Here is a 26,318-nt window from a genome sequence, read left to right as displayed (position 1 = left end):
AATACAAACATTACAGATGTAATTAATATTCTGCATTCTCCTTTCTTGATTGATATAGTTTGGATCTGTGTTTCCACCCAAAATCTCATGCTCAATTGTAATCCCCCATGTTGGAGGTAGGGTCGGGTGAAAGGTGATTGGTTCATGGGGGTGGTTTCTCGTGAATCATTTAGCATCATCCACCTGAGTTGTGATAATGACTGATTCTCCCAAGAGCTGGTCATTTAAAAGTATGTAGTGCATTCCTGCTTGCTCTCTCTGGCTCTTGCTCCGGCCATACCCATTCCCCTTCCACCATAATTGTAAGTTTCCCGAGCTTCCTATACAGCCTGTGGAACCATGAACCAATTGAAATCCCTTTTTCTTTATAAATTACATACTCTTGGATATTTATTTATAGCAATGAGAGAATAGACTAGTACATTGATCTTATTCCCCTCTTTTTTCCCTTTGTCTAGCACAGAACTACTATCTTAAATTATAGTTTTTATTCCAAACATTTCATAGTTTTTTCCACTTATACAAGTTCATAGTTAATACATGCTAACCATTTTGTATACTTTTATATTTCAAAATATATTATAATGTTGAAATTCCCATTCCACAATTGTCTTACTTCGAAACATTTTTATGTGAAATTTCTTTGTTGATAATGAAGTCTACTTCAAATATTTTATGAACTAAATATCATCATTTGTAAAAATATACTTCAAGTAGATCAACACTCTCCTTTTGATGAACAAATATTTCACTCTTAGAACTAATGTCCTAACACGTGATTTTACACAAGTAAAAGATTTCTCAAAAAAATAAACTTGGAATGTAAGCAGTTATGTAAAATATGTACATCTTCAACTTTACTAAATTTGAGTGATTACTTTCCAAAATTACCTAGTTTATATTCCCACCAACAAGAATCTGAGTTTTCTTTGCTCTATATCCTTGATAACACAAGACTTTTTTGAATGTTAATATTTTATTTTCAATATGAAAGTTAAAAATATGATATTTCCTTTGAATTTGCATTTTTGTATGCCATTCATTTTTTTTTCGAAAATGTATTGGCTACTTTGATTTCTTCTCTGAATTGCCTTCATACATTTTAACAGTTCTTATATTCATTTTTTTTCTTATTGGCTTATAAGGCCTGTATACATTTGAGGTTTGAATCTTTAATTTTATATTTTTGTAATTCCTATTCTCTCTAAGCAGTCATTTATATTTGTATTTAATAGTGTCTTATTTTAATATTACCATGTTTTTCAATGTTTTCATTTGTAGTGTGTTTTGTAAAATTTGTCTAAAAAATTTTTATAGGATATATAGAAAACATAAGTTACATGACTGTAAAACATAATCTTCAGTGGTTTAAAATTACAGTGTACTATTTCACACTTACATCAGGTGCATTGTGAGATGAGTCAGTTGTTGTACATGCAATGATTGAATGATGCAGGTTGTTGATCTACTTAAAATTACAAAATCCTTCCATTACTGTTTAATGACATCTTATCTTTTAACGAAAAAACTTCATTGTAAAAGAAAAATGTTATAAATTATCCTCTAAGTTTCTCAGATAACTACAATGCACCTTTTCTGCGTATAAGATATTTTTAAGTAAATTATCTAATTTATGCAACATAGAACATTAAGTAGCTTAATAGTGGAGAAATGATTCAATCATATGACTTCTGACTGCAGAAAACTACTACTAATTTCATCTATGAGTGACTAGAAAGGGTAGTTATAAGAAAATGATTTATCTTTAGATGATGTAGTGTCTCAAAATATAAATTCCTTATTTTTATAATTGAACAGTGTAAAATACTGTGTCAGATATATTTCCTGAGTTTGATGGCAGGTACATCTTCTGCCCAAGCTGTTATTTAAAACAAGAAAGCATATTTCAGTTGTGCTGATGTAACTGAGAGAGATAGAAACTACACATTACAAGTGCAACTCTATGATCTTACCATACAGAAAAAAAATGTATAACTATCTATCCAAACTAGTTTGTCCTTCCTGTACTGAATCAAAGTCATACCAATCCCTGAAAAGAATTCTTCCTATTCAAAGTATATTAGCATAGAAATACAAGCAGACCATGAACTGAGAAACAGTTCAAAAATTAAAACAAAGCAGTTAGTCCCACACAGTGATTTTTTTTAAGTCTATGTTTTCATGATTTTAAACTTTCCTTTCTATGTGTAACAGGAGCATGAAAAGCATGTTAATATAATCATCTATCCTGTTTTATTATTAAAATATATATTGATGATTTTTCTCTGATAAGAAGTTATGACATTCCACTTTCAAAACATACAAAAAGAACTAGTATCATTACAGTTCATTAAATATGTATCAGTTTACTAAATATATCACTACGTTTCTCAAAAAATTTTCCAGTGTCCTCGGAGTGGTTTCACCTGCTTTTTTCTGTTTTGATTTTTAGCTCCTTTTATTCATATTTAAAACAAATAAATATATGTGTAATTGTTAAGCAATAGTATAGCAATGTAGAACTTCATGCACGTATTACAATTTGACCCTATCAATCATTTGTTCCAAAGCACCTGGCACAGAAACATTGTTTATTTGAATATAAACTGATTTGTTATCCTCAAATGCAATGTAATAGGCTGACAGAAGATAAGAAAGAACTATTCTTACATGCCTGTAACCCCAGCACTGTGGGAGGCTGAGGTGGTTGGATCACAGGGCCATCTCCTGGCCAACACGGTGAAATCCCACCTCTACTAAAAAATTAGTTGGGTTGCCACACCCAACTAATTTTTTTAGTAGAGGTGGGATTTCACCGTGTTGGCCAGGAGGGGAGCTGGGGAGAGATAGCAAGGGGAGAGATGCCAGATGTAGGTGATGGGGAGGAAGGCAGCAAATCACACTGCCACGTGTGTATCTATGCAACAATCTTGCATGTTCTTCACACGTATCCCAAAACCTAAAAAGCAATAAAATAAATAAATGGGAAAAAAATAATTAAAAAACAAAACAAAACAAAACAGTCTTTTGTCACTTCAAGCCATTGACGTGCTTAGGGCTTTTGATGCATTATTCATGTTCTTTCTCATCCCATGGAAGTAGCGAAATAAGAAATAAATATCAATTCACAAGAAAAAAAAAAAATTAGTTGGGTGTGGTGGGGCATGCCTGTAATCCCATCTACTCGGGAGGGTGAGGCACGAGAATGGCTTGAACCCAGGAGGCAGAGGTTGCAGTGAGTAAAGATCGCGCCACTGGCCCGGCGCGGTGGCTCAAGCCTGTAATCCCAGCACTTTGGGAGGCTGAGGCAGGTGGAGCACGAGGTCAAGAGATCGAGACCATCCTGGTCAGCACGGTGAAACCCCGTCTCTACTAAACATACGAAAAATTAGCCAAGCATGGTGGTGCGTGCCTGTAGTCCCGGCTACTCGGGTGGCTGAGGCAGGAGAATTCCTTGAACCCAGGAGGCGGAGGTTGCGGTGAGCCGAGATTGCGCTATTGCACTACAGCCTGGGTAACAAGAGTGAAACTCCGTCTCAAAAAAAAAAAAAAAAAAAAAATCGTCCCACCCCTGCACTTCCGCCTGGGGACAAAAAAAAAAAACACCTTTTAAAAAAAAAAAAAAAAAAAAAAAAGTTTTCTGAAATCTAGAAAGCAAGGGGTTACTAGAGTAGTTGAAAAGCAATGAATTGGAATCATGATGACTAGCTCTGCTTTGACCCTTGCCTGGCCTTGGAAATTGTCTCCCCTCTGACACCTAGTTTTCTCATAAGAACAAGCTATGTTTTATGCTCCATAGTTCTCCTTTATGTTTCATAATTGAATAATTTTTAGTCTGACACAGTCTTATAAAAATGGCTTCAAAGGAATAGTCTGAGGTTTGCTAACACAAGCGATATACTAGCTTCAGACTGTTTTTAAAAGACGAGAGAGAAATTCAGGCATCACTTAAGATTCCTTAAAATCTCTAAAGGGGTTCCTAATGATTTCTTATGATAAGGTTCCTTATTTTATTTTCCGTGTAAGGAAAAAGCTCATGGGAGTCTGGATGCAATGGCTGAAGCCTGTAATCCCAGCCCTGTAGGTGACTGAGGTGGGAGGATCACTTTAGGTCAGGAGTTATAGACCAGTCTGAACAATATAACAAAATTCAATATCTCAAAAAAAAAAAAAAAAAAAAAAAACCACAATAATTAGCTGGGCATGGTGACACAAAGGTATAGTCCCAGCTACTTGGGAGGCTGAGGTGGGAGGATGCCTTAAGCCCAGGAGTTCCAGGCTGCAATGAGCTATGATTATGCCACTGCACTTCAGTCTGGGTGACAGACCAAGACCCCATTTCTAAAACAACAGGAACAAAAAACAACCACATAGAAATGTATTACTAATTATAGATTTTGCTATATTTACATCTAAATATACATTTAGATATAAAAATGCTTAGATATAAAAATATGTTTTACACAACCATCTGGCAATATCCATAACCCATTCACATTTCTTTTGAAAACTATACTCTAACGCCCAGATCAAGGGGGGTCAGATAATGCAATGGCTTAAAGAACAATTTAAGATTGTTGAACTTCATCTTAATGACAGTGAAAAGCCACTAAAAGGTGAAAAAGTAATTGTGTAATCTGACCAAATATGAGTTTGAGGAATAGAATATCATTTAAGCTATATGGCAATTGCGTGGAAGGGGCACATATATAGTTGTAAAAGCTGTAGGAAGCCCACTTAAGAGGCTGTCACAAGACACCAGGCACAAAAAGATGGATCCCTAGTGAAAGGCGGCTCCTGCAGAGTTGAACAAACTTAAAGAGAATTCAAAGCAATTCAGCTGTGCCCCGGTCTGTCCTGTGCGCTCTGATTGCATAGAGATCACTGATTTTGCAATTGGTTAAATCAGAGACCATCTTTTCAAGCTGCATATCACAGAAGGACTGGCCGATAAATTATTCTCCCTCTTCCTCTGAGACCAGTTTCAGTGAACTGCCCTATAGGGCAGCATCTAAAGATTAAGTCCCAAACTCATGTCTCCTATTACAACTTATGACACCAGATAGGATCCAGTGATACGGGTCATAAACAGTAAAGAAAAAACCCTTTAAGTCTCAAAAAACACTTCATATTCAAGGAGTGACATGTTCAATTTTCTTAACTTCTGAGATATTTTTGCCTAAAACATGAAAAACGCACACATCATAAGATACTGAAAGTATTAAATTTAAAAAATACATGGAACATAGTACCTGGCACAAAGTCGGTGCTAAGTAAGTACTAATTCTCTTCTTTCCACTCCAATTATTTCTTAGTTAACAGACAGGAAGTGGTAGATGTGTCGTAGATAAAAAATACATATTGGTAATCCCTAAACATATTACTAATGGCCCAGGAGAGAGAGATTCTAAAACTATAATCTGTTCATCGATTAACAGTGGGGATACATTCTGAGAAATAAATCATCAGGGAATTTTATTGTGCAAGCATCATAGAGTGTACTTAGGCAAAACAAATGGTCAAGCCTGCTACAGACCTAGGCTACATGGTACAGTCTATTGCTCCTAGGCTACAAACCTCTACAGTATATTACTACTGAATATTGCGGACAATGGTCACATAATGGTAAGTGTGGATTTAAATACAAAAAGTACAGTAAAAACATGGCATTATAATTTTATGAGACCACCACTGTATTATAATATTATAGGACCACTTTCATATATGCGATCTGCTATTGACCAAAATGTCATATGGTTTATGAATATAGACCTTTTCAGCTTGCCGTGGAAGCACCTAATTTATCATGCTAAATATATTTATATTCTTAGTTGTAGCCATACATAAAGTTAATATTCTTTCTTCTTTAAACCCCTATCTTTACCTAAGGAGTAGCTATACAATAGTGACCTTTTTATATATTGAAATTCTGCAGTAAAATATTTTAACCTCTCTTCTCTGGCAGATTGTAAACAAAATCCTGAGGAAAGGGAATGAAATAGAATGTTAAAACATAATCAATATCCATATACTGCCAAAAATCTGTGATGCTCAGACACATCATCCAAAGTTTCATAAATATGGCTGTCTTATTATGTATTATCCTCCAAACTCAGAGGGTTTCCAACAACTCAAAGAAAAGATTTGACCATAGGTCAGAGAGTAACTTTGGCAATTAAAAAAAAAAAATCAAAGAACACAACTAGACAATATGTAGAAAAGTGGACAATGAGGCAAGATGGCAAAGAAGTATTGAGATTCATTGAATTAGAGTGACCATAATAGTTTGCTTTCTCTGTTCTAGCATATTTACCCTTCTGTTCAAACTCAAATGTATTTAGGCCCCTACTTTGTGGATGTGGGTAGTGGGACGGAATTTCCGTCCTACTCATGCCTGATAAAATGACCTCTCTTCCACTGCCACTGCGACTTAACGTGTCATAACTCTGAAACAAGAGGCCAGATTTAAATATGAGAAAGTGGTAAGAAATGCTTCCGTGCATACCACTCTACTATGAGGTGTTTTTTTTTTTTTTTAATTACATCTTTCTGTGAATTTCTCATGCCTGTTTTAAAATCTTTTATTTTTCCCATCAAAGTAATTAAGCTGATTCCTAAAAATGTCATCAAGAATTAACAAAAAAAATAAATGTCCTCCATTTCTCTCCTTACTATGAAATGGACAGGCTGTGAATCTGTGCAGTGTTGAATGAGGCAGGAAGGAGGAAGCCGAGGCAGGAGTGCCAGCTGCATTACATAGAAAGACATACCTAGTCAGCTTGCAATCATAACTTCTGTCTCTTTATCTGCCCCTTCATTTACAAGCTACTTCCCTCCCTTTCTCTCTCTTCCTTTCCCTTTCTCTTTCTCCTTTCTCTCTTTTTCAGCACTCTAAAGGCAGGAAGGGTAGTTTAGGTCCAATAATTTCTTTGTTGCAAATTAACATATCACAATTAAAACCCCAGTTTAGAACAATAATTCTCACAGAAATTTCCTTGATTTCTGAACTAGATTCATCTTTCAGTTACATCTCCAAATTACCACTCTCTTATTTCTTTGTGTGGGTAGAATGACCTTCCTGTTATATATTCCCCACTCAATATAGGCATAATCTTATATCGTAGTGAAAAAATTTTTGAGAAGCACCATTAGACATATAAGAGTTTTGAACCTAAATAAAACATGCAATTTACATCCAATAAAAGGTAAAAATTACCTTGAACAAGCCATTAAAACTTATGGTTCAACTGCCTCTGCATCTGAAAATGAGGACGTTTAACTCTGACCTCTTATGTCCTTTCAAAAAATTATAACTCTTAAATTATATCATTAAATTTTATTATCTTGCATAGCAGTTTATCGAAATGGCTTTCTTCTCTTTGGTTGAAAATTCATAGCAGGCCAGAATTGAGATCCTAGTATTTAATAGAGGTTAGTCTCTAGCATGGAAAAAAGTACAGACAATAGAACTGTACTTTAAGGATCAAATCAAACAATAAAATAAAACTTTGTATGTATCTCTGCCTGTTCTCTAATGAGCAATCACATTATTTTTGACAGGTGCCTAACTCAGAGTGCAGTCCTTGCTTATGTCTCAGTCTGATTCAAAGCCTTCATTTTTTGCAGCTGATACTATTGGGGAAGTATATAAAGACCTGAAGGAGATAGTAAAGGATCAAATTTGTATTTATTAGTTTTCCAGACTAGGCTGCTAGATGAAAACTCCCCACAGCCCCTCTGCCCCCACAGGCACAACCACCTCCCAGGTCTGTGGTGGAGTTTGAGTGGAATAAAATAAGCACTTTTACACTTTCCTTTCTAACTTAATCTTATTAATCTTATTAAAACATTGATAGTTCTTTTTTAAGGGTTAAGAGAAACAGGAATGCAGATTAGGATGAAAATATTGCCAACATAGAACATTTTTGTAGTCATACTCTTGTTTTGTTTTATATGAATATTCATGAGAGTTTATCTTTGTATTTTCACATGAAAATATGTATATTATGATAATATACTTTGCCTTTACACTTGAAACATGAAACGGGTTATATATTGATAAAACATTGTCTTTTTAACTCTCATGGATACATATATTTTTTCTTGAAGTGATGAAAAATATATTGTTGTTAAGCTTAAAAATAAAAATTCTTATATAATTACATTTGAATAGTTCAATGGTGTGTAATTGGAAAGGGAGCATGATGGGGAGAAGCATGAACCAGGGACTTTTTTTGGAAGGAAGAAGTCCGAATTCTGTGTGCTTTATACACATTTTTCATGAAGTAGTAGGTCCATAGTTATAAAGAATTTATTCCATAGCATACATTTTCACCATTAACATTACTTCAAAATAACCTTTTATGCATGTACGCAAATATGAGGACAAGATAAACTTATTTAAATTTCTACTAAGGATTGTTTTAAAAATACCCAAATGATCTGAGCTTAAACCATGCTGAATATTCGTACATCTCTACTTTTTAAAATGTTGCTAAAAATTAAAACTAAGGTGTACATCTAGTAAGGCGAAATATCTAGAGTTTACAAGATCATGTTTACCATTGTAACCCATCTATAATTTTAATTTTCTTTTTTTATATGATGTGTGACAAATAATTCCACCATTATAAATAACCTTCTTTATAGAGTCATACGAATGGTGCCATAAAGGTATTACTTGATGTATTTCTTCCATTTTTCTTTCCTTTGTTTTTGAAAAGATTTATAGTTATTTCTCTATTTAGCCAGCAGATGTGAAGTGATTTCAGGATGATCTGTATCCATCAGAAAGTGCCACATGTTCCTCATTTAATTCCATTTCCGTGGAAACCTGAAGACACTTCATGTATCGTCTTTCAATTTCCTGAAGAAAGATAACTTTCATTATTTTGGCATGAGACACACTTAGAATGCCCTATGTCGAGAATAATTAGAATTTCACTCTTCAGCTTCTCTCCTGCAGTCTATTGACTGTCTAAAAGAGCCTCGCTGTCTGGTGCCTGATAAATGTGTTCTTGAGTGTATGAACCTAAGTGAATCTGAGCCAAGCCAGTAGAGCTGTCCATGTGAAAGCCTAGATAAACTGTAAAAATGTGCATGTTGAGACATTCATTAATTTACTTCATGGCTATTCCATTTATTAAATAGAGGCTGCAGTGACAGACTAGCTCAGATGTTGTGTCTATAGAGAATAAGAAAATATATCCAACTACACAGTTACCACGGCACTTGCAAATTGAGTTTTAACAGCTACTTTCATTTCATTAAAACAAAACACTAGATTAGTATTGGTCCTAAACACTTTCTGCAAACTATAGGGGTGATGAAGGAAAGATCATATGAAACACTGGAAGAAATAAAGGCAGAAAGGAGGGGGAAAGCAATTATTTCATTTAAAATCACCACCAAACTCTGCCTCATGCCGTACTTCGCACTGCTTTCCTAGAGTCACCTGCCATTTAACAAGTGAATACTTTGTGCCTCTGCCTAGAGGACTTTGTGCTGTCTCTCTTTCCAGACAAAACTGAATCTTCTCTTTTCTTGTAACCTTCAAAGACCTCAGATTGTTCTTTCATAGCATTTTTGCCATACCATAATTGTTATATTTGTCATATTGCATTTTAATTTTATGTTTTCTTCCCCAATTAGATGTAAGCATTTAAAATACAGTGATATCTTGTTTAGATGTGTATATAGGGGTGTGTGTGTGTGTGTGTGTGTGTGTGTGTGTGTGTGTATAACATACACATATTTGCATATAAAGTATCAAGGTGCATTCAAAAGGGTTTGATATAAAGTTGATGCTCATAAAATGGTTAATGAATGAGTGAGTAAACAAACAACAGAATGAATGAAGAGAGAAAAATATGACCAATCACATATTTACAATACTGGATAGAATGAAAACTCTGCATTTAGTTCCAGGCTTGATCAGAAAAGATAAGAGATTTTTACTGGTGCTGAATTCAAATGTGAATGGTAAATTCCAAAATAATTCACTCAAACATTGTTTTAATATTAGATCCCATCTTTGAAGAAAAACTGTTCCCCATTTAACGGCATTGTTTGATGTTAAAAATTAGAACTCTTGGCCGGGCCCGGTGGCTCACCCCTGTAATCCTAGCACTTTGGGAGGCCGAGATGGGCGGATCACGAGGTCGAGAGATCGAGACCATCCTGGCCAGTGTGGTGAAACCCCGTCTCTACTAAAAGTACAAAAAATTAGCCGGGCGTGGTGGTGCATGCCTGTAGTCCCAACTACTCCGGAGGCTGAGGCAGGAGAATTGCTTGAAACCAGAAAATGGAAGTTGCAGTGAGCCGGGATCGCACCACTCTACTCCAACCTGGCGATAGAGCAAGACTGTGTCTCAAAAAAAAAAAAAAAAAAAAAAAAAAAAAAAAAAAAAAAAAAAAAAAAAAAAAAAAAAAAAAAAATTAGAACTCTTATCTACATGGCAAACAGAAAATATGCTAGACTTCTCTGAGCAATATAATGATCACAGAGCATATAAAATACAATTAATATATATCCATGTGTATTTAAAAATGCAGTTAATAAACTAAGGAGCCATTGTGAGAAATATTGAAATATTTTAATAGATTTTAGTAGATGAACCTGTAAATGGATATTGAAAAGTGGAGAGCTTTTGGTTAAAGAGTTAAGAATCCAGAAGTAATGTGATAGAAACAGGGAGAAAATAAAGTTTAAGAAATTTCGAGGCATAGCTTTATTATATTAAGGTTTGAATATGAAATGTAAAGATCAGTTTTTATCTATTAGCCTGATGTATATTATGAAGTCTTCAGTGTTAGTAGCAGCTGTTTCAACAGAAAGGGAAGAAGAAACCAAGGTGCTTATTTAAGAAAGAATAAGCAGACTTTGATGGTAATATGGAACACATGGGAACCAACGAGAAGGTGAGTCCAAGCAGCCATACAGTTGCTTTCTGCCCATGACACTTTTGAATGAAGATTGATAGTAAGGCAGAATGATGCTGAATTAAGAATTGTTCAAATGTTAGAAGCTATTAAAATTAGAATTGGCTTGCCAAGTTTGAGGAATCATTTATGTATAGAATTAGAGAAATACTGATGCAATGGAAATCCTGGGATAAACAGGGGATGAGACTATTTGAAATAATCAGTTTAAAATCCAGCACTTAGATGTATGAGTGGCATAAAGGAGACAGTAGAGAATGAAATAAACATAGACAAAAGAATTAAACATGGGGTTAATGAGCAAGGCAATAAACCAAACAACAAGAAAACCATATTAGAGGCAGAGAAAGAAGCGGAATATCTAAGAATTGAGAGAGCATTAACATATTTTTCCAAATAAATATCCAATGAGAGGAGTCAGACAACTCTGTTGAATGTGCAGAGTAGTTAATCCTGGTGATATCAGGAGTGGAAATATCTACTCACTCCATTTGGGTGAGTGTAGTGGGTGTGTTTAGGATGTCATTGATACTAAGCACTAGAATGATAAAGAAAAAATTAAACATGAAAATAGAAAGAAGAGAGAAAACTGAAATTTGCTGTGTGCTCAGAAGGGTCACAACCAATATATATAACTTTATAAAGTGCTTACTGGTTCAGTAAAAGATTAAAAGCCATGCAATTACTCACCCAAGCGGATACTCTAATACTGTTGGAAACATAGAAATGCACAGGAGAAGACAGGTTCTCTGTGGCTTACCAGAGCTTAATCATGAAGGATAAGATAATAAATTAATATATAAACTACCTAGTACTGTCACAAGCACAAGTGAAGTTTTTGTTTCAGATTTTTCAATTTAGGGGGAATCCAAAATTGGTGAACATTTGAAAGAAAGTAGACATTTCCAATAAGAATTCTGGGACAAGGGGGAATAATATTTTACTATTCTTACAAAAAATAATTATGGAAAACATGTTTATAGACTAGGGAAAATTTGGAAAAGGAAACACAATGCAAAGGCATTGCAATTTACATGGAGAGAAATATTTTATAGCAAGACATTCAAAATGTTACCTCATGTCTAAATACAGGCAAGTCATATTGCTGAGGTATGTAAAAAAAAGCAGCTCCATCAAGCCTTCTATTAAAAAAAAAAACAAAAAAAAACTGAAAACAACATAAAAAAAGAAGAAGCAATTCCTTGCTTTTGGTGATAAAGTAGATGATTCTGAAAGTTGTTCAAAACAATACCAGCTAAGGTTAATAGGCTTGCTGGAAGGCTGGGAGTTAGGAAGCCAGCCAATTTTATAGAAGTACACTGTGAATGATATCCTGGCAGATTCTCCAGGGTTATTTATATTTTTTATTGTCAATAGAATGTTCACATTAGATGCCAATTTCCTTCATCTCACTGAGAATTTTTCTGAAATAATGTTTTCTTTTTCTTTTTTTTTTGAGGCAGAGTTCTGCGCTTTCGCCAGGCTCCAGGCTGGAGTGCAGTGGCACGATCTCGGCTCACTGCAATCTCTGTCTCCTGGGTTCAAGCAATTCTCCTGCCTCAGCCTCCCGAGTAGCTGGGACTACAGGCACACGCCACCATGCCCATCTAATTTGTTTTGTTTTTAGTAGAGAGGAGTTTCACCATGTTGGCCAGGGTGGTCTCGATCTCTTGACCTTGTGATCCACCCGCCTTGGCCTTGCAAAGTGCTAGGATTACAGGCGTGAGCCACCAAGCCCGGCCTGAAATAATGTTTTCTTAAAGCTTAATTCCTGATTTGATAATCCAAACAATTATGCCACATTCCATTATATTGTCGTAAATAGTAGTATCCATCAGTTGCATTTTGGCTTTTCATGAAATATTTTGAAAAATTAACCTTTTGCTAAAGATACAGGCATTGGAAAAAAGTCAAATTTAAATTATAATTTCACCACTTAATATCTTGAAAATTTATTTCCTTAGACATAAAGTGAGCTTTTTAAAACCTACAGTGTGGAGTTGTTCTTAAAATTAAAAAGACTTGTAAATCTACTTCAATAGCACCTGCTACATAGTAGAGGTAGAAAAAAGACAATAAAAGCTTGAAAGGCAAATTGATATCTCTCTCTCTCTCTCTCTCTCTCTCACACACACACACACACACACACACACACACACACACACACAGTATTATATTTTTTAAAAGGTAGAATCACAACTGTCATTTAAATATAATATGAACACATTTCAAATATGTAGTTTAATTCATTAATGAATGAGAGAACATGTAAGATGTTATATCTGTTCAATGGATTATCCAAAAAGCAAGCATACGTACATAAAAAGGAATGCTGAAATTATTGTTCTCAATATAATAGTTAATAAACTGACTTCTTCATTTACTTCAGAGTAAATGAAAATCAATTGCACCTCCACCTGTCAAAATGCATTGTTTGTATATGGACAAGAATTATTTTCATCACCGTCAGTACCCACTGCTTAAAAATTATAAAATAGCTCAAAGATAATGAAAATCAGAGATAAGCCTGAGGTGTGTGCAGAACAGGCTACCCAGGAATAGGTTTTGCCCATTTCAATTAGTCCATTCACAAACATTTTTCTGACAATCCTCCCACCTTATGTTCATATTATAATAACAAAGAAAGACTATCATTGAGTACAAAGAATTAACTAGTTTTGTTAGGTTTGGCCTGGTTTTTGTACAGGTCCAGCAAGAGTTTTAATTCACCCTGTAGTTCTCCTTACATGTTCTTTTGCAAATCAAATACCACAGAATATTGAAAAACCCAAAAAGCCATAAATTTTTAATTTTTATTTTTAGATTCAGGTAGCACATGTGCAGATTTGTTACCAGGGTATATTTCATGGTACTGAAGTTTGGGCTTCTGTTGATCCTACCACCCAGACAGTGAACATAGTAACCAATAGGAAGTTTTGCAACCCTTGGCCCCTCCCTTACTCCAACCATTTGGAATCTCCATTACCTAGTATTCCCATCTTTATTTCTATGTGAACCCAAGATTTAGCTCCCATTTAAAAGTGAGAACATGTGGTATTTGGTTTTCTGTTCCTGCATTAGTTTACTAAGTATAACGCCCTCCAACTCTATGCACGTTCCTGCAAAACACATGGTCACGTTCTTTTTTATGGCTGCATAGTATTCTATGGTATATATGTACCACATTTTCTTTATCCAGCTCACTGTTGATGGGCACCTAGGTTGATTCCATGCTTTTGCTATTATAAATAGCACTGCAATGAACATAAAAGGAGATGTGTAGTTTTTGTAGAAGTATTTATTTTCCTTTGGGTATATACTGAGTCATGGGATTGCTGGTTTGAATGGTAGTTCTATTTTTAGTCCCATGAGAAATCTCCAAACTGCTTTCCACAGAAGCCGAACTAATTTGCATTCCCACCAACAGTGCAAAAGCATTCCCTTTTCTCTGCAACTTAACCAACATGTGTTACTTTTTGACTTTTTAGTAATAGCCATTCTGACTGACCTGAGATGCTATTTCATTGGGGTTTTGATTTGCATCTCTCTGATGATCAGTGATATTGAGCATTTTTTTCATGTTTGTTGGCTGCTTGTATATCTTCTTTTGAAAAGTCTAATAATGTCTTTGCCCACTTTTTAATGGGGTTGTTTGGTTTTATTCTTGTTGATTTGTTTAAGTTCCTTATTGATTCTGGATATTAGTTTTTTGTCTGAGGCATACTTTGTAAATATTTTCTCCTGCTCTGTAGGTTGATTGTTTACACTATTGGGAGTTTCTTTTGCTGTGCAGAAACTCTCTAAGTTTCATCTGTCTATTTTATACTTTGTTGCATTTGTTGCTGGGGTCTTCATGGCATTTTCTTTGCCATGGCCAGTGTCTGAAAGAGTATTTCCTAGATTTTCTTCTGGAATTTTTGTAGTTTGAGGTCTTACATTTAAACCTTTAATCCATCTTGAATTAATTTTTGTAAATGGTGAGAAGTAGGGGTCCAGTTTTATTATTTTGCACATGGTTAATCAGTTTTCTCAGTAACATATATTGAATAGGTGTCCTTTCCCTGTTTTATTTTTGTCAGCTTTGTCAAAGATGAGTTAGTTGTAGCTGTGTAGCTTTATTTCAGATGTCTCTGTTCCATTGGTCTATGTGTCTATTTTTGTACAGTATCATGTTGTTTTGGTCGTTGTAGACTTGTAGCATAGTTTGAAGTCAGGTAACGTGATGCCTCCAACATTGTTCTTTCTGTGTAGGATTGCCTTGGCTATTTGGGCTCTTTTTGGTTCCATATGAAATTTAGAATAGTTTTTTTTTCCCCTAATCCTGTGAAAAATGACATTGGTAATTTGATAGGAATAGTGTTGAATCTGTAGATGGCACTAAGCAGTACAGACATTTTAATGATATTGACTCTTTCTACCCTTGAGGATGGAATGTTTTTTTCCATTTATTTATGTCTTCTATGATTTCTTTGAGTGATGTTTTGTAGTTCTCATAAAGATTTTTCACCTCCTTGGTTAGGTATATTCCTAGATATTTTATTTTTTCTGTAAGCCACAAAATTCACTTCTTTATGAAAATTTTCATAAGAAATTGTGGATTATACTTTTAAATGTCTCTTTTTGCTATTGAGAGGATAACCAAACACACCCAAGAAGTGTTCTCTACTAGATTTCAAGTGCAGTGTCTGTAAATCTGAGCAAATTCTTCTCTTCCTGAGGTCCCCAACATTTCTCCAAGCTCTTGCACTGGCAGGAATTTATTCTTCTTTCTATCTAAACGACTAAGCCAAATGAACAAGTTAAAAGGCAAGTTTTCCTAATAGAATTTTTTATGCTTTGGCTCTGTCCAGAAAGCTAAACACTATTATTTAAAACTACCTTGTTACACTTTATTCAGTAAGCATTATTCTCAAATAAGATATTCAAAGTATGGCTATGACTGCACAATTTGTCAATTATGTGCTGGTAAGAAGGAGAAAATATTGAACTAGAAACTATGTAATCTACTTTTTTTGCAATGGAAATTAAGGAGACTCAATAAGTTTTATAAATTCTGGAAGATCAGGGAGAATCAGATATCATTTTAAGATGTCACATTTCAATGTACATATGTAGAGTTTATTAAGTTGTCGATTGTGAATAGCTTAAGAAAGAATAAAAATTACTTCCTCATATTTCTAGAAAATGGAACCTTAAAAATACATCAACGATATTCCAAGCAGCCACAGTGTGATTTTTTTCAGCATTTATTCAGTCCTGTGTAATTAGTTTTTGTTCTGCAGGATCCTGGCTTATCCATCCACTTGCCAGCAGCTGACTTACACTAGACTAAAGTGAGTCCCGGAAATCCTCACTAAGTCAATAGGTATAGTCTGGAAGTTATCTAAGCAATGTTTGGTCCAAAATCTATACCCATGGGTCCACACTTTTCAGGGTCAATAGTTTGACGTGTCTGCTACAATACTTTTCTACAAAACTCTGAGACCAAGTTTCTTTGTTGAAAATACAATGACTGGCTTGTAGCAGAACCTTCAACAAGTATGAGAGTAAAATCAAAACTACCCACAGATGATAGAGGATTAATTCCTGGCTGTGGCTTGTTTATTACTATAATCAGTAACATCAGGAAGGAAGATAGTAAAATTCTCTATTGCAGTATAATACATTCTGTCCCTAAAGAGTTTTGATCAGTGCTTCCCCAAGGGTAAATACATGATATAGAAATTAAGCACATTCCCTAAAGCATATCATTTCTAAAATATTTATTTTAATAACATTTTACCAACACAAATTTAACTTAGAGAAAGCTGAGCATATCTTCTGACAGTTTTCTATGCGACTCTTACAATAGTAACACAGAAAACAAACCTAATTATTTCCAGTGTTTCTTGTTCTATAAAGAGAAAAATAAAATATGTGTGATTTTCCAAAATCCATCTCAAAAGTCTCGAAGAAAATTTTAAGTGGACTTTTTCTTTACAGCTTTAATATTGACTTTGGAAAGGCAAAATCAAAAGCATTGTTGGAGATTTGGGTGCTTGATTAGGGTGCCTAACATGGGTGTCTGAGAAGCAACAGTTGGTATGCCTATTTAATTAAAGTGACAATAAAGCATTTTAAAGAAACATAGAATATAACACAATTATAAAGAACTATATCTCTTACATGAACTAGGAGACTTTCATCTCTCTCTCTCTTTCTCTCTGTAATAAACTGCATCACAAATTGAGCATAAGGCACAGAAAATTAATCTGATATAATACAGAATCTCTGCTATCCAGGAAGATTGCATTGAATTAAAGAATAACCTTTTTAATTATTGCTAAAGGCACTAATTAGAAACCAAGGCAGAAAGTTTGTACAAACTGAGTGAACATTGCTAAAATTTTAACATATTTATAGCTTTTCTTTGAAAGTAGGTATTATAAACCAGGGCAATTAAAATTAACTTTCCAAATGTTATCCCTCATTATGCTTGATCATTTTCTGGACCCAATTGACACTTCACCTTAGGTACAGTAGTTCTCTCAAGGGTCTATGAGGTCAAAATCATTTCCATAAAATTACTAAGATGATATTCATGTTGAAATGCAATACATTATTATTGCTATCTTCAAATGAATAGATAAACAAGTGTTAAAAATGTCCATTTCATTTCCCAATACAGTAACTATAGATCATGAAGCCACACAGACAATAGTTCTTTGAGCAGTGCTCGAGTATAAAAAATCCAGAGATTAAGAAACCTGAAAGTTGCTGAGAATTTAGGAAAAAACAACACTTTTTCCCTTGATAAAAGCACACATACAATTGTATTTCTGACACCACTGTTGCTAGAATAGTTTCAAATCCTTATACTAGTAATATCTTTTAACCAAAGCAACTAAATTCTATTTTACAGAAAAAGCAGCTGGCTGGATAAATTAGAACTGTCTGTCTTACACAGCATTACCATTATGTGAACATATAATAAAACTTTCTAAGGCCGCATAGGTATCATCCACATATGATTCAAAGCTATAGTTTCTCTTTATAATATAAAATTTATGTCAAAAGGCATACAAACTTAAAATGATGCTTCATACTTGCTTTGGTTTTTTATCTTACCTGGAAATTTGTTAGATACATAAAAATATCCTTCAATTAATGTAACAACAGAACAACAATTTTATTATTATCTTCAAGCTGACACCACAGAGCATAATTACTGTGCAAACAAACATGTTGACAAAATAATGATCCAACTTATTTAAATAGATTTAAAGTTTTCTTAATTTTAAACATTTGCATGAGTAATTTTGCCTTATTTGATTGGTAAACCTGTATAAATTTGAGAAAACAAACCTAAGTAGAATAAAATGTATGCTTTTACTATACTTAACAAAATTAATTATGGAAGAGACACAGCTAGCGTTTTTAAGACAAAAATTATTCAACTGGTCTTATTTGTCAATGTTTATTCTAATTGTGTGAATTTGGTATCTTCAAAAATACCTTAAGAATTTTAAGTTATTTTCTGTAAGAAATTTCTTTAAGTTGAGAATATCTAAACTATTCATTTTTTAATTTCCTTAATTTCTGGGACTTTGGAACATTCAGTTTGCACAAGTACTTATTTATGTCTATAAGCCAATTGGAACAGAGCACTTATAATTTAAGATACTTTATAATGTAGGTTATCAAAACCCTCTAGAGAGAGTAAAACATTTTACACCAACACAATTAGAGGTAAAGGCCTTTCAGAATTACAGAAACGTAGAAACAAAGACGCATCGAGTGTTCATAGCTTCAGATTTCTAACTTCAGCCATAGATCAAGAGTAAATATACAGATACAGATTAGATTGAGTTAATTTCCTTCAACTGGGCAGCATACGTCTGAGATGAGAATTTTATAAAAACAATCAGAAAATAATAAAATCCTCATTCCCTGTCATCTTTTACCCGACAGAAAATAGATTCTATAATTCAACTGTAATGATCGCCAGATAACCAGATCATTAAGCCAAATTTCAAACACTGTTGTCACCAATAGAGAATAACGTGAACACAATAAGAACAACAGAAACTAAAACAAAGCACAAAATTATTGGGAAAATGGATAAGAAATACAAAATCACCATACTTAAAGTTCTGTTGTCACTTGTGTTTCCCTCTAGGAGCAAGAAAGCAGCAGCAGGCTAGCAGTATGTGTTGCCTTTCCCTGGCACCTGCTCTGTCAGGTAACTCGCTTGAGAATCTCAATAGAACCTCCGAGATTTTAAAGAATTTATACAAACATACATAATATACACATATGAAATAAACATAAACATACGAATATAAAATGGCCAAGTGTCAAAACTTTTATTTAACTCATTGATTAAAGAAAGTACCAATGAGATATTATAAAACAGTTCAAAGGAGAATTGAGAAAGAGACATAAATGATCAGGAATGTTGAAATGAATTGGATTAATGGATGGAAAACTAACTTCTTTGGGAGAAAAAGGAAATTGATAGTACCTCCAATGGAGAAAATTCATTTTGCATTGCCTGTGAGAAAAATTAGTTTCATCACTATCAGTTATCTACAATTTAGAGTGGTAACATAGATCAAAGACAGTGACGGATGAGCTAGACAAAACATCCAATGATCTTTCTCTGTGCATTTCAAAGTCATTTACAATTATTCCTGACAGTATCATTGAGAATAATTTTCCTAATTGTTCCTAGTAAATGAACTGATCTCTAATTCTAAATAAATAACAAATGAATCTAATCAACAAAGTTCCCAGTAGAATAAATTATAACCTGCTGAAGAACTTAATGAAATTTGTAAAATTTCATATAACCAGCTTATTGAAAAATTGGATGTTGTAGGAAGTAATCAGGGAGAAACTTTATTCTTCTTCCCAATTTCCCTTTTCAGTACATTTAATAGATTGGTTCTCTTCCCTAACTTTGAAGGAAATCACAAGAAGATCTCAGTGAGTTCTGTTTCCTTTTAGATAATATAAATTCTTGTTAGTCTAACATGAAATCTTTAACAGTCTTCAAGTCTAAGATTTCTCTTTCCCCTGCAGATAAGCAAAGAAAAGGGAAGCACAGTCTTCCTTTCTTGATCTCCTGCCCCATGCTATGGATTTTTGTGGGAACTTTGAAGTTTGAGGCAGGAGAAAAGGAAGAGATAAGGGTCAGAAAGGTCTTCCTGGGTTGGAAGATCTTAAGGAAGCATTGGGCTTAATATACGCCGAAAGCTCTCTCTTATTTTAGTGGTATTTTCTTGAGAGTCGTGTAGCTCCCTGGAATTCCTGAAGTGGTTTATGGTGTTTCTTCTGTCATTTGGTTGTTTATGTCCTCACCACTCATGCTTGTCTCCTACAGGCCAGGCTAAAGTGCTAGCCTTTTCTACGGAGCTTCCCTAACCCCGGGCTGGCAGTCCTCTTGGAAAGGGTCTTTTAGAGATGGCTCACTGTTGACTCAGTTGTTCAGTATTTCCCATTATTACGTGAAAATCAATGTCTTTGCCTGGCAGCCAGTAGAAGTGTGCTCTCAGAGCAGTCCATTTGACTCTGCTGTTCCAAGGGAAGCTATGGCCTCTTGAGCTCCAACTTTTCAGACTTGAATACAGTCTTGGTTCGCTGAAAAACCATTCCCCACCGGGCGCGGTAGCTAACCCCTGTAATCCCAGCACTTTGGGAGGCCGAGGCAGGCGGATCACGAGGTAAGAGATCCAGACTATCCTGGCCAACATAGTGAAATCTCTACTAAAATACGAAAAATTAGCCAGGGGTGGTGGCATGCGCTTATAATTCCAGCTACTTGGGAGGCTGAAGCAGCGTGAATCGCTGGAGCCCAGGAGGCGGAGGGTGTAGTGAGGCGAGATCACATCACTGCACTCCAGCCTGGGCGACAGCAAGATTCTGTCGAAAGAAAGAGAGAAAGAGAGTGAGAAAGAGAGAAGGAAGGAAGGGAGGGAAGGAAGGAAGGAAGGAAATGAGGAAGGAAGGGAGGAAGGGAGGGAGGAAGGAAGGAAGGGAGGGAGGGAGGGAGGAAGGGAGGGAGGGAGGGAGGGAGGGAGGGAAAGAGAGAGAGAAAGAGAGAAAGAAAAAGAAAGAAAGAAAGAAAGAAGAAATAGAGGAAGGAAGGAAGGAGAAGGAAAGAATGAAAGAGAAAGAAAGACAAAAAGAGAGAGAAAGAAAGCAGAAGAAAGAAAGAGAAGAAAGGGAAGAAAGGAAGAAAGAGAGAGAGAGAGAGAAAAGACCACTCTCATTTGTCTTGAGATGGGAAAGAGGCACTGCCTCACCGCAGGGGTAGAAGACGCTCACAATATACTAAGAACTTCTCTCTGAAGGCTTCTGTTACAGTGTCTCCAACTTCAAATTGCATATTTTTTCCTGCTCTTATATTGCCTCTAAGTATTTTATGAGCTAATACTAGCAGATTTTTTTAAAGCTTTAGGATTTGCATAGAGATACTAGAAACTTCTTGGAGAATTTCTTCATATGTAATTTGCCTTACACCTACAAGTTTTCTGAGCAGATATAGCATCTATGTGCTTTATAGGAAGAGCTACTGTCTGTAAGGAGGAAAAAAAGGTGTATCTTTATTGTAAATTATATGCATTGAGTAATGATCATAGTTATAGCAACAAATCATTTTGAATGCTAATTCGGTGTAAACAAATTTTCGCCTCTTTTCTCACAAATATGATTAAATCTATGAAACAATTACTATTATTGTTATCTATAGTTTGAGAAACAGTTGCTTAGAGAGCTTAGCTTTGTCCAAGATCACCTAGCTAGTAAGTGCTCTGATCTGTTTTTCTTATTATCTTACTTTTTAAAACTGCAAAGCACAGACTCAGATTCTTGAAGTATAATGGTGAGAAAGACTATGGGGAAAAGATGGAAGGTTGTTTTCTCTTCATAACGTAGTCTAGCTGATAATGATATTTGACATGTGGGAAGAATAATTAGGGATTATGAAGTTTTCTTTTCTCACGTAATTATATTAGAAAGCTAAGAATCACTTGGTGGATCATAATTACTATAATTCAGATAATATCTGCAACTTTATGAAAATGTGTGCCTTCATTTCATGACAATTACTCTTCCCCAATGACCTTCTAGCTTCAACAAAGTTATTGAGCTTCCATAAATAGAAACAGCATTTGCATTTGCAAATATATTATGCATGTGTATATATGATAATGCATCTTATTAACCTACCTCTTTGTTTAATCATGTACAGAAATATAAAAGAATGACTATCATCTAGCAAATTTCTACAAACGTTTTACTAGTTTAATAAAAACAAGCCCATGAAATGCATACATTCCAACATTTCACCCATTAAATTGTGTAGAATTGAAGTAGTGTCTAAAGGCCATTCCACAAGCAACAAAAATTACCATATATAAATATTAATATGCATGGGATTGATAAAAAGAGCCAGATTTGCATTCTATACATAAAACTGTCAACTCACATTTCCATGATAAATCATGAAAAGAATGAAGGTGTACTCAGGCATATGAGCATTGCATACATTTTCTGGGCTGGCAAAGGCATTATCTTTGCGTGTCTGATTCATTTGTTGTGCTAATTTTCAAGATACTCAATATTTTACCACAAAGTTAATATGATAGGTATACCTTAAAAGTGCCATGGTGAAAAATATTGCATGTTTTCACAACTCTGTAGAATATGCGCCAGGAAGTTTTAATTAAAAAAAATTAGTTTCTAATACATTGCTAGTTTGGGTAAAACCTTACCAAGTAATCAGCGATTAAAGAAAAATATATACTCTCAGTCTCCAAGTATTAAGTTGACTACCTTAGGTTAGAACATAAGCCTTTCTTAGTATCTAATAATACCTGTCACATGAAATAGAAAGAAAATATAGTAATGCTTACATGTGTTATACAGCTAGCTCCTGCATAATAAATGACTATATGTAAATAACACAGCATAAACATGCATGCCTACGCAGCATATGCACAGGATGTTAACGTTTCTTAAAGGGAACTTTTTATATTTCCCTCCACATCTATCCACTGCAAAGTTCCCTGAGATGTATCCATTTCCCACTACTTCCACAGCTAGTCTTTCATCTCAGATAATATTGTTCCTCTTCTATAATGAATATCTAGACTCCCTGCATCTATCACTGGCACTGCTAACGCCTCGTCTCAATTATTCTCAGTGCAATTACATTGAGATCCCCTTAAGACAAGTCAAATCATCTCGCCCTTTGGCTAAAAATCCTATAATGTCTTTATTTTACCCAAAAGAAAAGATGAAATTCTTTAAGGATCTTATAAAGCCTCTTTTGATCTAGCCCCTCATTATCATTCTAAAGTCACCACCTACCACACCCCAGTCTCCCAAACAAGGCTGCCTCCAGCTACACTGGCCTCCCTCCCATTGCTCTGATTTGTTTGCCTTAATCCTGCTTTGGGGTTAGGGGATTCATTGCACTAGCTGTTTCTTCCACCTGGGACACTCTTCTTAATGTCCCCAACCCCGGAAATCCATAAAGCTAACTCTAATCACTGAGTCTTTACTTTCTCAACATGTCTTATCCAGGTCATCATATTCTACTCTGCAACTCCAACCTCATCACTGCCATTTCTCTCACGCTGTTTTACTTTTACTTATTCCAACATTATTTGTCTATATCAATCAGAATGTAAACTCCACAGAGCAAAATATTTTGTTCATTTTGTTCGAGGGTATATTTCAGTAACCTAAAATGGGTCCCTAGTAAGCATTCAACAAATATTTCTAAGGGAATAAATTATCTAGATTTATTGCTAGTGATAAAGAATAAACACACAATTTCAATTCTAGAAACAAGATAAACAGTACAAGAAACATAAAATGCTGTTGGTTACAGATGGAAAATAATGTATTGATTAAGATGCAAAATAAAAATGAATACAGAAGATTGTATTTGAGATAAGACTTTAAGGGTTGGTAAAATTTTGACAAGTGGATAATAAAGGTGTGAGTGCTATGAGAATCAATCAAAAGAGGGATTAAGAATAAAACTGCCTATCCCTTGCTTTTTATGTCCATCACTCTACTCCACATTGGTATAACATAGATGAACAACCTGATCACTGATTTCAAATTGCTTGCTGCTAGTGAAATGCTTGTGTGTGTGTGTGTGTGTGTGTGTGTGTGTCGTAATTCTATCAACCAATCAATAATAAAATAATGTGCTAAAATAAAGAACATTTAGAAGACTCTTCTGAGAACATTTCTCAAAGTTGAAAAAGAATAAAAACTTTAACAAATCAATTTCATTCGATAGTCCATAAACAGACTTAAATTATATGAAACATTTGATGATGCTGTCAACATGAAAGCTCAGTTGCAGCTGATTTTATAAAGCATATTTACTTCACAGTTTAGTCTGTATATACTGTTGGCAAAGTCCTGGATTCCAAACCTGTTTTGTTTAGCCACAAGGATTGGCATCCAGGAAGAGGAATAAAAGGGAAGCTTCAGACAAATTATTGACATTCCTGGACAGAGAAGTTCTGCTACTTTATTCCTATTTGTCATATTCCAGTAAAAACGGTTGGACAAGTTACAAGAAGATAAGAAGCCCTTTTTCATTACTTTTATTATTTCATTACTTTTATCTTTACTCACAACTCAGCTTCAGGTTCTTCTTCTGCTACTAGCCCTACATAGTTTCTTCTGCCATTTCAAAACACAAATTTGCCTGCAAACAAATATTTTCAACAGGTGAGAGAGAAAAAAATGGAGAACTGAAAGTAACATATAATGCCTCAAGAACTCACTAACAACACAACTTATTACATACCTCACAGTCTACAGCAACTAAATCATAATCCCCAAACCTACATAGAAAAATAAATGTTCATACACTCTACTCTTTCGTCTGCAGTAGCTTTGAGCTTCATTTTAATTCACTTGTCCTTTCTACCAAAGCTAGCTCTTTCTCTATGTGTTTGCATTTCCCAGAAGGATTAAGGGAAAAGAAAATAGAGCAACTGCTTCCCCTTCATTGTGGGTGTTATGGTTAACCCATTTTCACCCAATCTTGTATTCAATACATTCTAAAAAATAAATATAATCCCCGCAATGGAAAGGAGATGCTCTTCTTCAAAATATCTTCTCATAATGACCCAAATTCTCTTAAACAGCAGCACCCACATTTTATCTGAACAACTTTATTAACATGAATATTATACAATTATTTTTTAATATTGATGTCTTTGTAAATACCATATATTAATTATTATAATGGCCACAATAATGTTACAATATAAATCAATGAGTCAGTGCATAATCAACAAGGTGAGTATCAGCAAAATGTTTTACTGGAGGCATTTGTCCTTAAGCTCTCTCCCTTATTGTATCAGCTGATAGACATCATTGTCTTTTTTTTTGAGAGGGAGTCTCGCTCTGTCACCCAGGCTGGAGTACAGTGACATGATCTCTGCTCACTGCAACCTCTACCTCCTGAGTTCAAGCAATTCTCCTGCCTCAGCATCCTGAGTAGTTGGGATTACAGGCACATGCCACCACGCCTGGTTAATTTTTGTATTTTTAGTAGAAATGGAGACTTACCATGTTGTCCAGGCTAGTCTCGAACTCCTGATCTCAGTGATCCATCTGCCTTGGTCTCCCAAAGCGCTGGAATTACAGGCAGACACCTTTATCTTTTGATACCAGTCTGTTACATTTCCTTGGGCCATATTTTTACAGAACTAAAAATCAAATATGCACGAATAATGTCCAAAAATTTTTAAAAGATGGAAATAATCTTGGAGAAAGGAAGAAAATAAAATTCATCGTTTCACCATTATTATTTTTCACTGGAGAAACAGATGACTGGAACTATTAAATTTTTCCGAAAGAACTGGGATTAGAACTCAGGTTTTCTACACTAGTTTCTGTGTTCTATTTTCATTTTAACACAAGGCATTTAACACACAAAACCTGTTTATATTTTATGGACAATAAAATCATTAAAAATAGAATACTCTATACAATTATAAATATGTTTTAAAATTTGTACATATCAATAAATCTTGTTGTTAAATCTGCAGTCCATCCTTTTAGGTATTTCAGTTGCTGGGGGTGCTATATAAAATTTTAATTGTGCAATATTGAACATTTCACATAAAAGAATGATGTATGTCTTGGGCTTTCAGGGAGACCAGAAAATTCAGTCTTAGGAAGAACAAAAGCAAACAAAAAACACATAGTAAACTTCTTTCATGAGAAGTATACAATAGTCCCCCATTATAGGAGGTGTGATGGTTAACACTGAGTATCAACTTGATCTGCTTGAGGCTACAAAGCATTGTTCCTGGGTATGTCTGTGAGGGTGCTGCCAAAGAAGATTAATATTT

This window comes from Sapajus apella, unplaced genomic scaffold (assembly GCF_009761245.1).
Source record: "Sapajus apella isolate SASKATOON/1434 unplaced genomic scaffold, GSC_monkey_1.0 scaffold27, whole genome shotgun sequence".
Lineage (NCBI taxonomy): Eukaryota > Metazoa > Chordata > Mammalia > Primates > Cebidae > Sapajus > Sapajus apella.
The sequence above is the reverse complement of the archived record's forward strand: the minus strand, read 5'-3'. Positions refer to the sequence as shown.